This window comes from Plecotus auritus, assembly GCF_963455305.1.
Source record: "Plecotus auritus genome assembly, chromosome: 1".
Classification (NCBI taxonomy): Eukaryota; Metazoa; Chordata; class Mammalia; order Chiroptera; family Vespertilionidae; genus Plecotus; species Plecotus auritus.
In genome coordinates, this window is record NC_137770.1 from 156,756,501 (window position 1) to 156,771,987 (window position 15,487).

The window sequence follows — 15,487 nt, forward strand, 5'->3', positions numbered from 1 at the left end:
TGCTCTGATACTGTTGCCATAGAGAAGTTCTATTACCTATTTTTGTATATATTCCACACAAAAAACAAAACAAAACAAAAAACACTGAAAATCAAACCAAAACAGTACATGGGGCTGAAGAAAGGAAATATATAAAGTTATGGTTAAACCTAACAGCTGGAATAATGATTATTGAAAAAATTATGTAAATGATACATTTTTCAACTCTCTATTTTCATTAAAAAATGATAATTATGGCAAACTGGTTTTGCAGTCCAGGTCTTCTAACAAGTTTTCTGCTTTAAGTATTTTCTATCTCTGCTTCAAAGGAACATCAGTGTTCCATCCATTGAACTGAAATAAGCTGTCAATAGCTACAGCACCCCCCAACTACTATTTAAAAAAAGATAATGAATACAATATTTCAACTTTCAGATTTTTTTCCTCATAAGTATTCATCAACCTTTGGTAATGCACATACATACTCTAGTATAAACGAATCAGGCTTAACAGAAGTTGTACATTTATTTTAAATTAATTGTGTCAATATTTCATTTTCCTCTCCCCAGAGCACCCTGGTCTAAGTGATATGCTTTGTGTGAAATGCAGAGTATGCATTAGAACCCAAGCATTCAGCTGTTTGCCTAGCATTTTTCTTTCCAGGTCTAAATGCTTTAGTAGAATTTTTGAAATACTAAAAAGAAAATATTTCACAGTATTTCTAAGATTCTTCATGACAAAAGTATATAGATCTAAGCAGAAACTCGATTAAATTTTACATCCAAAATACTGAAAACCTCCAGGTGCAATTCTTTTCTAAGATTTTGAACTCAACACACAAAATAAAATATGATAAAAGTAAGTGAGGCAATAGAGTTTTTCCAAATAAGGGTGTGCATTGAAGTCCTTATTTTGATCACGTTCACTAAGAGGTGACCAATAAGATGGAAAACTAGACGATGACTAATATAGCAAAGGAAATCAAGACACTAGGACATCAAAATAAACTTTTATCTCTGCAGATTAATAATTCTCAAGTAGTGATTATTTCTCTACCTATTTTCTAACCTCAACTTTTCAACATAGGAGTTTAATGCCCATGGTTTCTAAGCTAATAATTTCCAGTTTCTTTTATATAATATAAAAAATTAAATATAATATTTATGGTAAATTACAAGGTAGCCAGTGGAAAGAGATGATCAGTCAAGGTCCAGATGCCCCAATCCATGTGAAGAGGATGCTGAGTGGATCAACACCAGGGCGTACATGTAAATAGTTACGTCTTCACACAGAGTTGGAAAGCTGTCCCACCTAATTTCTGGAAATAATAGTGTTTATTACCTGCCAAGTACCTTATGTGCATGATCTCAACACCTCCTTTAACCAAACTTATGAGATTACTAGTATCATTAAACCAGTTTTTTACTAGCCAAAATACAAAACTAGAATTCTACCACAGGTCTCTAACAATGTAGCTTCTAAAACACTATGCTTTGCCACATCTCTTTTGAGACAGAAATCTAAATAAATATTTTAACATAATATAAATAGTTCAAGTCAATAAACAATCTGATAAATGTCTATTTAAACCCTTGGAAATATATTGGACTAATGAATATCCATGGTTTAAAAAAAAAAAAAAGGCCAGTGAAAATTTATGAGTATTTTCTCCAAAGAGGAAAATGTAATAAGTATTTTTCATCTCAAATTATCTGATACTAGAATTGTTATTTAAATGTCTTTCTGAAAAAAGTCTCTCACATGGCAGATATATTTATAGCCTCAGTTATCTGAGTAGTTTTTTAGAAATGTCAATCTAAATAGAAGAGAACATAACGCTCCAGCCTCTTAGCAAAAACAAACATATATGTGCTAATATATATATATATATATATATATATATATATATATATATATATGTATATATATATATATATATATATATATGGCCTGGCTTACATATGATTTTAATAAGAAACTCTATGTCATCAGTATTTCTAAATGTATTACCAAATACATAAGAGATTTTAGATAATTTTCAGTTCACATTACAATTCTTTGAAATTAACCCACAAATTGGTTTTACCTCATATTTACATTTTATCAAACCCATCTTTCTGACGTAGGCATTTCTTTTCTTGGGATTCTTATAAAGATAGTTATCATGCACAGAGTACACTCTAGCCTTCGGTGGTTTTAATCTCAGTTAACATCTTTGTGTTTAGTACATTTCTTTTCTTTCATCTGATCATGTACATGCTAAGATGTCAAAACTAAAGTCTTCTAACATATCAGTCATAGGTTCTCATCAATATGTCAAATCCTTAAAGGTTTAAAGTTTAAAAATTCATCATAATGATAAAATAGCATATCAGTGAAACTTCTAGTTGGGTCCACAGCAAAATATACTTTTTATTATGCTTAGAATTAAATATATCATCTACTGAAAGGGAGAAAAAAATAGGAATTTTTTATATATTTCCCTTTCAATTAACAGTACAATTCATACTTCAGTTTAAGTGCAGTTCAAGTACAACTTTTCTTGATTATTGTGCTAAATGTCTATATGCAATAAAATTTACTAAGAACAGTTTTCTGGAAAATGGTTTGGTTCATGTGTGTGTAAGTGTGTTATATTTTCTCTCTTCACAATGTATTTCCTTAAGGAACTAACAAAGATTTCCCATAGTGATGTGAAGTTAAAATTTCACTTAACTTAAAAACAACAATAATAAAGGCAGCAATTGCATTTACAGTTAGCTAAAACTTCAGAGGTGCTTGAATATAGCACTGTGTAATTCATGGGAGATTCACCTCTTTGAAGAGACTCCTAACAGAGTTCCAGACCTTCTTAACAGACAGCTCATTACTATAGACTATCTATGCAAATTGTACACTGACGATGGGCCCTCAGGGGAGGGTTTTTCTGTTTGCTGTCTCTGGTACTAACCTAGTATAACTTGCCATGTAACTGCCCTCTTGCCAGTAATGTTAATGATGGTGATTATTAATAATAACTCTGAGTAATGAGGTTTTCTTCCTTGTACTCAAAATAATTGCTCCATGTAAATCCACAGCAATTTTTACGGTATGCTAAAGATTAGTAACATTAGAAACTTGGCAAATCTTACTTAGGCATTTTACCTAATGATCTAATCCATCAGTTCCCAGGCTTAACAGTCTCAAGACTCACTTAGCACTAAAGGATCTCCCTCTTTTCATAGCAGCACTAAGAAACAACTTAGTCACTAAGCTATATTTTTAGGAGCTTTTAAAAAAAGTTCCTTGAAAATGTGAACTTTGGTTTAAGCAAGAAAAGCCTATGAGCACAGAAATATATAAAATTTACTGATAAATTCCTCAATTATTCATTAATTAAACATTATTTCATTTAAGAAGTTTGCTTACATTTTGATTTCTAAAGCAACTCAAGATTAATTTCTAACCATGTGAAACTTGCAGTCAATTTATCAATCATTTAAGCTAATAATGCGAATGCTAACAAGGAGCTAGAAACATTAGCTATGCCATCACATTTCTCAATCTCATCACTTCTAAAACATCCCAGAATCTCCAATTAAAAAGAAGAAACATATGTGGGGAGAAAGTTACTCACTTATTACTATTGCTACCCAATTTTTCTCACTTAATCAATTCATCCTGAGAAAACTGTAGAACCCACAGATTTCAATGAAGAGAGAAAGGAAGAGGCAGGATATGCATTTTGGCTCACTTGTCTCTCTTCTACATTGTGCTATTTACAAATAAGAACTAGGCTGCCCAAAGATAAGAAATGAAGTTCACATCCTACAAGATTTCTTATTTGTCCAAAAGGAAATTTCCATTACTGTAATTCTCTCTATAGTCTTAGATCAATCAGATATTTTCAAAATACAGAAAGGTAGCATGGGTAATATTTCATGGGAAATAGTCCTACTGCATTTAATAATCCTCAGGGGGGAAAAAAACACAAAAGTGAAAATAGATTTGGTGGTGATGAACTCCTTTAGCTTTTTATTGTCTGTGAAGCTCTTTATCTGACCTACAATTCTAAATGATAGCTTTGCTGGATAGAGTAATCTTGGTTATAAATCCTTGCTATTCATCACTTTGAATATTTTTTGCCACTCCCTTCTGGCCTGCATAGTTTAGGTTGAGAAATCACTGACCGTCATATGAGCATTCCCTTGTAGGTAACTAACTGCTTTTCTCTTACTGCTTTTACGATTCTCTCTTTGTCTTTAGTCCTTGGCATTTTAATTATGATGTGTCTTGGTATGGCCTCTTTGGATCCCTCTTGTTTGGGACTCTCTGTGCTTCCTGGACTTGTAAATCTATTTATTTCACCAGATAGAGGAAGTTTTCTGTCATTATTTCTTCAAATAGGTTTTCAATATCTTGCTCTCTCTTTTATTCTGGCACCCCCATAATGCAAATGTTGGTACGCTTGAAGCTGTCCCAGAGGTTTCTTACACTATCTTCATATTTTTTATTTTTTTTTATTTTTGCTCTGCTAATTGAGTGTTTTTTGCTTCCTCATATTTTAAATAATTGATTTGATTCTTGGAATCCTCTACTTTACTGTTGAATCCCTGTATATTAGTCTTTATTTCAGTCAGTGTATGCTTAATTTCTGACTGGTCCTTTTCCTTATTTTATTTTATTTTTTTTTTTACATTCTAAGATCCTTGGAAGTCTAAGTCCCTTGAAGGTCTCATGAAGATTCCTAAATAACCTTATAACTGTGGTTTTGAACTCTATATCTAGTACTTTGTTTTCTTCCATTTCTTTCATTTGTGACATATTTCTTTGTCTCCACATTTTGGCTACTTCTCTGCGTTTGTTTCTATGTATTGGGTAGAGCTGCTATGTATCCTTGAGTTGGTAGAGTGGCCTTGTGTAGTAGGTGTCCTATAGGGCCCAGTGGCTTAGCCTCCCCAATCACTTGAGCAGGGCACTCTAAGTGCACCCCTTTGTGGGCTGTGTGCACAGTCTTGTTGTAGTTGAGACTTAATTACTGTTGGTGTCACTGGGAGGAATTGACCTCTAGGCCAATTTGCTATGAAGACCAGCTGTGACTACAGTGGGAGAGCTGCTGTGCAGGAGACACCCCTATGGAGTAGGACTTGCTTCAGTAGGACATTGGTGCTCACTGAGTCTGCCCCTTGAATATGTTGCTATAGATGTGGAGAGCTGTAATCTGGTATGGTCTGATAATGAACACTGGGTGCACTGGCTCTTGGGACTCCAGGGAGATGCAAAGTCAGCCACTGCCTGGGGCCACCTGGCAGGAACCACAGATAAATCTGCATATTCCTCCTATTTGTATCAGGTTTGGAAGTGCCCAGGCAAGGTCCAATTATGAAGAAAGGCTGGCCCTAGTGCCAGGTTTGGTTTTTTATTGATAGGTTTGGGGCTACCTGACCCAGCTGTAGCTTGTTTGACAGAGTTTAGCGAAGGCTGAAGCCTAAGCAAGGATAGGCCATTCATATGCAAAAGCCACTGCACATAGGTTGGGTGGGCTGCAAATGGGACGGGGCAGGGTCTCAGGGAATCACTAGGGTGGAGCAAACAGAAATGGCTGCCAGTCAGTCCTGCCACTGGGGAGGTCTCAGCATAGGAACAATGACCTCTGCAAGCAGCTCTATCTGGGAGAAAGCTGCCCCTGAGTTCCTGCCCTGGTACCAGACAAACCAGTTCCTCCTCATATGTATCTGTGTCCCCCAGGGCCTCACCCTGGTGCTGGAGCTCAGAGGCAGTGGGACCTTGTAAATTCAGTCTATATGGCTGCCCTTTAAGAGCAACAGTGGGGTCTCCAGCAGCTTCTGTGTCACTGAGCCTCAATCCCCACTGGTTTTTACATCCTGTGGTTGCAGGAACATTTCTTCCCAGCTCTGGGAGCCTGGGCTGAGGTTCTGGTGTTGGGCTGGGACCACTTGCTCCTCATGGGGGTCCTCCACAGAGATGATCTCCCTCCTGATTAAAAAAGCAGTACATGTGGGTGCCAGTCCAGCCCTGTTCTGTACCTTTGCCTCTCTTACCTGTCTCAATGTGCTATCTTCTTCACTTCTCTAGTTGTAGGACTTCCATTCAGCCAGCTTTCGGGCAGTTCTGGATGATGGTTGTTCTGTATTTTCATTGTAATTTTGATGTGGTTGTGGGTGGTGGCAAGTATAGGCATTTATCTATTCCATCATCTTGGTTCCTTCCAAGGCATCCTTAATTTTTATTCTTTTCCTTTTAATTTGTCTTAGCCTTTTTTTTTTTTTCTAAAAATATATTTTATTGATTTTTTACAGAGAGGAAGGGAGAGGGATAGAAAGTTAGAAACATCAATGAGAGAGAAACATCGATCAGCTGCCTCCTGCACACCCCCTACTGGGGATGTGCCCGCAACCAAGGTACATGCCCTTGACCAGAATCGAACCTGGGACCCTTCAGTCCTCAGGCCGACGCTCTATCCACTGAGCCAAACCAGTTAAGGCTGTCTTAGCCTTTTACCATTTACATTTTAGACTCATCATTATATATCACAAAACATTTTCAGTATTGTTATTGTAATTGAAGATAAGTTCAATTGGAATACATATCCTTGTGCTTTTGAGTTTTCTCATTTTGAATATTGTATACATTTATTTATTTCCAATATGTATTTAACTCAAAAACAGTTTGATTTAACTGATGCACTCAAATATTTATTTTCTGCTTCATTAATTCTAATCTTGTTTTTTAAAATTTTCTTACAATCTATTTTCTTTATATTTATCTGATAGACTGTTCTAGTTGAACAAATTTATTTTCAATTTTAAAAATAATTTAAAGTTATATAATTACCTGTAAAGGATAACTTCATCTTCATCTAATAAGTATTGTTCTAATGAGTACTTTCTTGGTCATTTAGTGAAAACTGTTCTGTAAATTCCATTGAAATTTTCTTTAAATTCATGAATTATGTTTAGCTCCCAAACGTATAGGGTTTTCTTCTCTTTTAATTGCTAATTTCAAACTTATTTTCATTATTATCAGGTCACTAGATTCAGTTTCTTATTTTAGGAATAATTTGGGTCCCTCTGTTTTTCTTAGACCTACAACATCTTATAATCTGAATATGTTAGTAGCAGTATTTTCAGCATCCTTTAAGCAAGGAGTTTTACCTCAGCACCTAGCTTTGAACCAAAAGAGACTAGCTCCTATCCTCTCTCTCCTAAAGAAACCTTTCAGTTTTCATCATTCCATGGTACTGGTACTTAAAAGTAGTACAACACAACAGAACAATAAAAACCAATTTGGAAAGCCCTTGGTTTCAGCCCTACTAATTATCTTGTATTTCAATTCCATTTATAGTCCAGGGAAATATTTAACATTTCAGCTGCTTGATTTTGACATTCATTATTTCACTTAAAAATACTTAACATTTTAGTACTTGGTTTTGCTATTTATTATTTAATTTAAAAATATTTGAGGCACATAGTAATAAATACTCAAATACTCTAAATACTCAAATAATGAATTTACTCTAGTATACTGACTCGGAATCTTAGATAATATTAGTAATTGCTACATCAACCATCTGAATTAGATGCCAGTATTCCATTGATAGATGGAAAAATGGTCCTACAGAAGTTAAGACCCTTAGAGAGAAAATACAGTTACTTAAGAAAGTATTTTCACATAAATGTCTAAAAGAAAATTTAAAAATTTGACAGTTTTTTAAAATTCCCCTTTTTAAAAAATTACTTTTCCAAATGCTGAAACTCTGGCTTGGCAAAGCCAGTGAAATAACAAATAACAAGTATGTTTCTATCTTTCTAAACCTTATGCTAAGCTTGAGTAAACAAATACAAACATACATACACAGTATAGTCCTTTTTCTAATGGACCATTATTTATGTAGTGCATTAAAACTGTTTTTCTTAATATATTATGAATATTATGAATATTATTTGAGGCACATTGATCTAACTCACTTCTTTGTAATAGCTGCATTACATTCCACAGAACAAATATATAAATTTTATTACCTATTTTATTGATGAATATGTGGGTTTTTATAAGGTTTTAGGAAATTATATTTAATATTATTAAAAATTTCCAATAATATCTTTGCAGTCGATCAATTGCCTATAACTTGATCTTCAGTTGCTTTCCTTTTATATTTCATGTCATTTTTATTCTCCATTATAGTGCATATCTCACCTCATGTGTCTTTCCTTGAATTAGTCTCATTCCTACATGAGAGATCAAGTGCCTAGGGAAAAATAATAAAAACAGCATGCCTCAAAACAGTTTATGAAGTTTTCTAAAAATCTTTCTACCTAGAATTATAGATGTTTTCTGAATTTGAATTCTAAAAGAATTATTTTTCAATTGTATTATGAATTGTGTTTCAACACAGGAGAGTTTTTTAATAATGATTATTTTTTATGCCTTGTCAAATTTGACCATCCTACATTTCTTAGAAAAATACTATAAGGGTTCTCTGGGCCATGCAGTCTAACTTTCCCATTTCATTCACAAAGTGTGGAGCAATACATGCTCCAGAGGCTGCAGATTTCAACTACTGATCTAAAGAAAGTGGAAATTATCTCACTTGAACATACAATAAAAAAAGCATCCTTTTGAATGCTAAATGTGGCTAACCACTGATTAACTGAAAAATAGTACCTTGGATATGAATTTCAGGCACCTTTGACCTTCATTACTTAACATTACCATTCTCTTGAGTCCCTTTGTAAGATTCACTTAAATTGTTGTTTCTAGAATTAAACAAAGAAAATTATTTCAAATTATTAAAATAACTTTTATACTACAATAGCCATATTTCATGAATGGCCACCCCAATTATTAGCTCAGAAACACAGTCTAAACTAGGAAACAGGAGGATGTTAAAATGAGAAAGTAAATACTAGGTCTAACTTCACATATGCAAGCAATAAGATGTATCTAATACTCAATTGAAAAAGCATTGGGAAAAAAAACAGAGAGGGCATCAATATTCTTTAATTTAGTTGAGCTACAATTATATAATGAGAACATTGGCTCCTTTGAAACAATTTGAAAACTGTGCTGGGCTCTCTGTCACTTGGACCAATGGATCTATTCATGCCAAGACCTGATTTCCTGTTCAGTTTAGCATACCATTAGTTGAAGGTAATTGTTGAGAGGATACTCTATTACAAAAGCTACAGAACTCTCAATCATTTCAGTGCGGGGTAGGTGCCCTGAATAAAGGATCCTGTTTCCCTAGTGTCCTTCTTTATGTTTGTCTCTTCACACAATTGTGTGATTGTATACCACTAAATAACTATTTAGTGGTAATGGTGCATTGCAAATTGGTGACTCAAATAACAAGAATGGAGGAAAAAAAGAGAGAGAGTCTGATCTCTACTGAGCTATACACCTGCGAGTTTAAATGAGTCAATCTGGAAACAGAGTCCCAATGTAACATTTTCAAGACCTTTTGCAATGACTGAATGACAAATTTCTGTGAAGAAAATATTTTAAACGTATTTAGATATTATGAAACTTCAACTTTGTTTACCTAGCTGTTCAGTAGCTGTATTCTTAGGTACGCACCCTCCTCATTCCTTTTCTACACATTCATTTCTTTGAATTGTGAAAGCAAGCAAGAGCTTCATCAACCTTTTCTTCAGAGAGGGAATGTGATCTTATGGTTTGGCATCTCTTTAAATTGGGTCTTCCAGTTTAAAGAGAAAGGAAAGGACATTTTCCCACAACAGTGGTCAACTGATGCTGAAATATTGCCCCTTTCACTGTATTGGTTTTATCACATTGTGGAGATGTGGCAGTAGGAAATACATGTGTGTGTTTTTTATGTTTGCTCTTCTTTTTTTAATTACCGTAAATTTAATTATGTAAATTGCTCTATAATTAGCAGATATTATGCAATTTTCTAAATTGCCTGAATTAACTATTGCCTTAAACAAGTGGGTCTTCAGTATTGAAAAATTTTTTATATCCTTTGGTGAAATTTTATCTGAACTATATATTAATTCATACCTAAACTTAAAAACCGCAAGTAAGTAGTTTATAGACTACTGAATCATCTAGCAACTAAATGACTGAGGACAGAACATGTTTCATTTAGTCCTTCAATATTTTGAAAATACAGATGTGAAGTTCAGAAAATTTTTAAATAATTTTTCAGACTATGAATGACATGAATAAACATCCTTGTTTAAGAATTGAATGGTATCTAAAAAAAAGCACTTCTTTATGTGCACTAGAAGCAAGACATGGATGTGATTTCATCAAATAGAGCTGATTGATTCATTATCTTTGACCAGCATCATGATAAATGTTTCTGTCAATCAAATCTTAAACCTTCTAAACCTGGGTTTATGTTCTCATCAATTCACTTAATAGCACTTACCTGTCAGACAGATTAGTAGCGTTGGCTTCACCAGCTTAAATGTCAGGAACCATTTGGTTAAGTATCAAAGAGTCTCTATCTGTTAATATGTGAACATAGCACTCCAATTATTCATCTGATTTAACCTATTCCCATTTAAATCGAAACTTGAAATGCCTTTCTGTGTATTAACAAGTTGTTCTGCAAGAAAAGCATTACCAAAATGCAGTTTTATTTCCTCTCCTCGGTCTGTCTGCAAAGATATGGCAGTGAGTCATGCATAGGCAGCTTATTTATACTTGCACGTTACATGGAGCTTCCCAAAAGGTACTCATCTGCAAATGTTTTCCCCAGCTTTTCAAACAATTGCCTTGGCCAGAACAATGGTGCATCTGTGTCCTAAGGTTCAGTCACCTGAAGAAGTAATATTGTTATAAATTGCCCAGTGATTAATTTATTGACTGAAAATTAAGAAACTTAGTAAAAAAATAGCATTGTATTTCAAGAGCAACTGGAAAAGAGAAAAGTTTATGAAATCCAGACAGAAGTCAAATTTTTCTATTTTAATGTATTATTTTCCCCCCAGAAAACTCAATAATTTACCTGATAGTAAAAGTCTAGAGAAGATTATGCAAATTATGGCAGAGAGTCAACCTACCACTTCTAAAGCAAGCTGTTATACACATAATTCTCCAGGGCCTCACATTTATGAATAAGAGCTGCATCAACATAGCTAAATGATGAGTCTATGTTTAATTAAAAGAATGGAAGAGTAAAGGGCAAATGATGCAGTACTTTTAAGATGTACTCTGTGTAAAATTTTAATAATATATCAAAACTGTAAAATTCTTACACCATAAGAGCAGAGAAACTAGTAACACATCCAGAAACTATAAATAGGATCTCATACCTGCTCTGTTATAAAGTGTCCAGGTCACCTTGGGGAAACAGTTTTAAAGTCTGTCTTTATTCTATAAAATTAAGGGCTTAGGCTAGATGATCTCCAATACCCTTAAATAATTAAGGTAATCATTCTGTATATTACTAGAGTAAAATAATAAACAATATTGAATTTTATGAAAAGTAAAACTACCTTTAAAATACAGAATAAAATAAATTATCATTAAATATTTTGTTCATTCATCTATATATATATAAAAGGCTAATATGCAAAGTGTCCCCACAGGAGTTTGACCAGGAGTTCTATCGCTTGCTATGATGTGCGCTAACCACCAGGGGATGGTGCAGAATGAAGAGAGGCCCCGGCCAGCAGCCATAAGGCCCTAATCGACCCTGATCACCAGCCAGGCCTAGGGACCCTACCTATGCATGAATTTCATGCACCGGGCCTCTAGTCTTTTATAAAAATGCAGCTAGTTGCTAATATTCTTTCCACTAAAAAATCTTCAGTGCCAAGTGGGTACTTGAAATATTGGGGGATCACTTTATAAAGTATATGATCATCTAACCACTGTGGTGTACACCTTAAACTAATACCAAGTAATATTTAAAAATAAAATTTAGAAACTTCAGATAACCTGATTTATTTTATACTTGGACTTACTTGTATTTATAATCTATGGTATGAGAAAGAGGAAGAGAGAGAGAGATGCAAAGACAGAGATGGAGATACAGACACAAAGAGAAGGAGAAAGAGAGGAGAAATCCAGGACACTGGTCCTCTTTCAGTGTTGCTATTTTATATAAGTTCTGGATGAACATGTAATATAGACAATAAAAACACATAAAAGACTGAACATCTCTTTAGAAAAGACAATTTTTATGACCCATCTTCCTGAAACAGAGAAAATTTTTACTACAACTACTACTTACGACCATAGGGTTAAAAAGAACAGAAATGCCTTCAGTGCAATTTTTCAAATTGCTTTCAGGAGATAGCAATATTTCATCATTTGAAAGCAATTGTTTTTCTGAATTAGCTGATGACAGAAATTTAATTTTGCTGTGAAAATGCTACATGCTATTTGTGCTACTGAAAAACATGCAGGGTCCCCATTAATCTGCATTATGAGTCAGGTCCTACTGAAAGAGCTTTCAAGGTGGTCTATGTGCTTCTACCAATAGTAAGCTAACCCAGGAGTCAGTTTTAAAGGGAATGTTTAGAAAAAGGGGTCTTTAGGAAATTATTTTTTAAATATATTTTTATTGATTTCAGAGAGGAATGAAGAGGGAGAGAGGTAGAAACATCAATGATGAGAGAGAATCATTGATTAGCTGCCTCCAGCATGCCCCCCACCCCCATGGGGATTGAGCCTGCAACCTGGGAATTGAACAGTGAATTCTGGGTTTATAGGTTGATGCTCTACCACTGAGCCATGCTTTAAATCAGGAATTACATTCCTTAAATAAGGAATCTCATTCAGTCCTGAGAAAATGGTGTATCTTTGTCATAATTCAAGGAAAGGCAAATTGTAGACCAGGTACAAAATATAAGATTAGAGAATCTATCATCCAGTTCTTTGATTTGGTAGTTCTTAGGTTTGTCTCATCACTCCTGTAACTACAATTGATCATGGAGAGGTGAGCTCTCACATAAATATTATGCCTACCTTCAGCCAGCCCATCAGGACTAGATCATTAATGGAATTCACTTAAAGTGACAGCATTTTCCACTCTTAAGCAGACATTACTAAAATATTTTTTTCCAGCAATGCAACCTTCATTTACAAAAGATCCTGGTAGAGTTAAGCCACTGATTGAAGGACTATAATTAGCAATTTTCACTTTGTAAAGTATATGATTGTCCATTTAGAATTAATCCAAATAAACTCTGTAAAAGTAATGGAAAAATAAAAATTGCACTTCTAGTATTTCTGAAATCATATAGCTCAAAAAGACATTCATATTTAAGAATACAGTATATAATACCCCAGAATAATAAATCAGTATTTTTCTCCCCAAATCCAACAGACACTAAATTAAAATTTTGAATACCTTTTTCCAAAACAAATGGTAGCAACTAGTACCTTTCAGAAATGTTTACAATTGACCTTCCTTATGGACTTTTTAGTGATTAATTTGAGATTCACAGTAGGTAAACATTGTGCTATTAGCATGCCTGGGGTGCATTCAGACATAGACCAGCCTCTGCACAGCTCCAGAACAGAGCATCCTTAACTGGGAACCTCATTAGCTGAAGAAATAACTAACTCCAAAGCATTTTGTGGTGAGAGCCAGGCTCTATTAAATAGGGTTCTACAAGGAGATGCATGAACACTGTTGATAAATTAGAGGAACATTTTCAGAAACCTGGAGATACAACACACTTGTAATGACAATTAAAAATTTGCTAAATAATAAAATCCATAAGTAAAAAGATAGAAATTAAAAGTACTTTTATTATTCAACTAGAGGCCCGGTACACAAAATTCATGCACTGGAGGGGTGTCCCTCAGCCCAGCCTTCACCATCTCCAATTTGGGACCATTCGGGGGATGTCCAACTGGCAGTTGGACATTCCTCTTACAATTTGGGATTGCTGGCTCCCAACTGCTCACCTGCCTGCCTGATCGATGCCTAACTGCTCCCCTGCCAGCCCAATTGCCCCCAACTGCCCTCCCCTCCTGGCCTGGTCACCCCCAACTGCCCTCCCCTCTTGGCCTGGTTGCCCCCAACTGCCCTCCCCTGTCAGCCTGGTCACCCCTAACTGCCCTCCTCTGCTGGCCTGGTCACCCCCAAGTGCCCTCCCCTGCCAGCCTGGTCACCCCCAACTGCCTTCCCCTGCTGGCCTGATCACCCACAACTGCCCTCCCCTGCCGGCCATCTTATGAAAGTCATCTTGTGACCACATGGGGGTGGCGACCATCTTGTGTGAGGGCATGACAGTCAATTTGCATATTACCTCTTTATTATATAAGATCATGTTACTGGTAGAACAGTCTCATTTTAATGAACATATGATGAGTTAAGTTAGGTCTCTGCAATTTTGTTTACACTGGAATTCCCTCTCCCTGACCCCCTGCTGCAAAATAATCATCATCATAGTCATCTTCATAGCAATGCATATACATATCACATTTTTGTAGCATTTTATAGTTTACTAGAGGCCCAGTGAACAAATTCGTGCACCAGGGGGGTCCCTCAGCCTGTCCTGCAGGATCAGGCCAAAACCGGCTCTCTGACATCCTCTGAGGGGTCCCAGATTGCGAGAGGGCACAGGCCAGGCTGAGGGACACCACCGGTGCATGATTGGGGCTGGGGAGGGATGCAGGAGGTTGGCCAGTGGGGGAAGGACTGCAGGAGGGCTCCAGGGCATGTCTGGCCCTTCTCTCTTAGTCCCAATCGGCCAGACCCCAGCAGCAAGCTAACCTACCAGCCAGAGCATCTGCCCCCTGGTGGTCAGTGCATGTCATAGTGAATGGTCAACCAGTCGACTATCTGCCCCCCGGTGGTCAGTGCACATCATAGCAAGCCATTGAGCAACCTTAGCATATCATTAGCTTAGCATATTACACTTTGATTGGTTGAATGGCTGACTGGCCAACCTGACACTTAGCATATTAGGCTTTTATTTTATAGGATTTTCTTTCATCATAACAGTGCTTGGAAAAGAACAAGCAAGGTGTGGTGGAAAGAAGAACAAGTTAGAGTTGAAACCAGTAAGACATGGTTTTGAATGCATGTTACTTTTGTGAATTTGGGGAACTTAATCTTTGTAACCCTCTATGCCCTAATATTTAAATTGTAACTAAATAATGTTCACCTCGTAGAGTTTCAGGGACACTCATGTTCAGGAAATATAAATTGTAATTGTTCCCATTCTATGAGTGAAAAAGTTAAATTTAGAGGATTTAAACAGCTTGTGTAAGATCACACAACTAAATGGCTGGACCAGGACAAGAATGCAGGAATTCAAGAATCCAAGAATTTCACTTTAAAAAAAAAAAAATATATATATATATATATATATATATATATATATATATATATATATATTATTGATTTCAGAGAGGAAGGGAGAGGGTGAGAGATAGAAATATCAATGATGAGAGAGAATCATTGACAGGCTGCCTCTTGCATGCCCCACACTGGAAATGGAGCCTGAAACCTGGGCATACACCTTGACCAGGAATCAAACCATGACCTCCTGGTTCATTGGTTGATGCTCATCCACTG